Genomic DNA, 478 nt, shown 5'->3' with positions numbered 1-478 from the left:
AGCCACACATTCAGCTAAGGAAAGCAGAAGCAGTTGAGGACTAAACTAAAGCAAGACAGCTTCCTGAATACTGCTGAATAGGGCATCAAATTACAAAGAGGGAAAACCTAAAGGTCTATGGAATAATAGAGTGCAGCCAGGAGAAATTTAAACAGAAGGGAGAAAAAAACTTGACAGAATTATGGCAACCAATGCCAGAAGCACATCCCCTCACAGAGGGGTCAAGTTACAGAATTTCCCTGACTGAAGAACTGGAAGTAGATTTCCCACTTTCAGAAATGGTGAACCATATTAGAACATATTGTACAGTCAGTCTGAGCAAACATTTGTTCAACGTTGAGTAATCTTTACTTTAAGGCCTTAAGAAATTTTAATTCCCACAAAACAATCTGAAGAATAAATTGTTTAAAAAGAAAGAATAACCTGCCTTCTCTCATATTCAAGTGAATTGTGACAAGGGTCGTGCTAGTCTACTATG

This window comes from Rhinopithecus roxellana, unplaced genomic scaffold (assembly GCF_007565055.1).
Source record: "Rhinopithecus roxellana isolate Shanxi Qingling unplaced genomic scaffold, ASM756505v1 contig5838, whole genome shotgun sequence".
NCBI lineage: Eukaryota > Metazoa > Chordata > Mammalia > Primates > Cercopithecidae > Rhinopithecus > Rhinopithecus roxellana.
The sequence above is the reverse complement of the archived record's forward strand: the minus strand, read 5'-3'. Positions refer to the sequence as shown.